Source organism: Triticum aestivum, unplaced genomic scaffold (genome assembly GCF_018294505.1).
Source record: "Triticum aestivum cultivar Chinese Spring unplaced genomic scaffold, IWGSC CS RefSeq v2.1 scaffold59539, whole genome shotgun sequence".
Lineage (NCBI taxonomy): Eukaryota > Viridiplantae > Streptophyta > Magnoliopsida > Poales > Poaceae > Triticum > Triticum aestivum.
Genome location: NW_025231063.1, coordinates 4,298 through 4,899, shown reverse-complemented (window position 1 = coordinate 4,899; position 602 = coordinate 4,298).

Genomic DNA, 602 nt, shown 5'->3' with positions numbered 1-602 from the left:
TTATTTTCTCACCTTCACAGATGACTTAAGCAGATATGGGTATATCTACTTAATGAAACATAAGTCTGAAACATTTGAAAAGTTCAAAGAATTTCAGAGTGAAGTTGAAAATCATCGTAACAAGAAAATAAAGTTTCTATGATCTGATCGTGGAGGAGAATATTTGAGTTACGAGTTTGGTGTACATTTGAAACAATGTGGAATAGTTTCGCAACTCACGCCACCCAGAACACCACAGCGTAATGGTGTGTCTGAACGTCGTAATCGTACTTTACTAGATATGGTGCGATCTATGATGTCTCTTACTGATTTACCGCTATCGTTTTGGGGTTATGCTTTAGAGACGGCCGCATTCACGTTAAATAGGACACCATCAAAATCCGTTGAGACGACGCCTTATGAACTATGGTTTGGCAAGAAACCAAAGTTGTCGTTTCTGAAAGTTTGGGGCTGCGATGCTTATGTGAAAAAGCTTCAACCTGATAAGCTCGAACCCAAATCGGAGAAATGTGTCTTCATAGGATATCCAAAGGAAACTATTGGATACACCTTCTATCACAGATCCGAAGGCAAGACTTTTGTTGCTAAGTTCGGAAACTTTC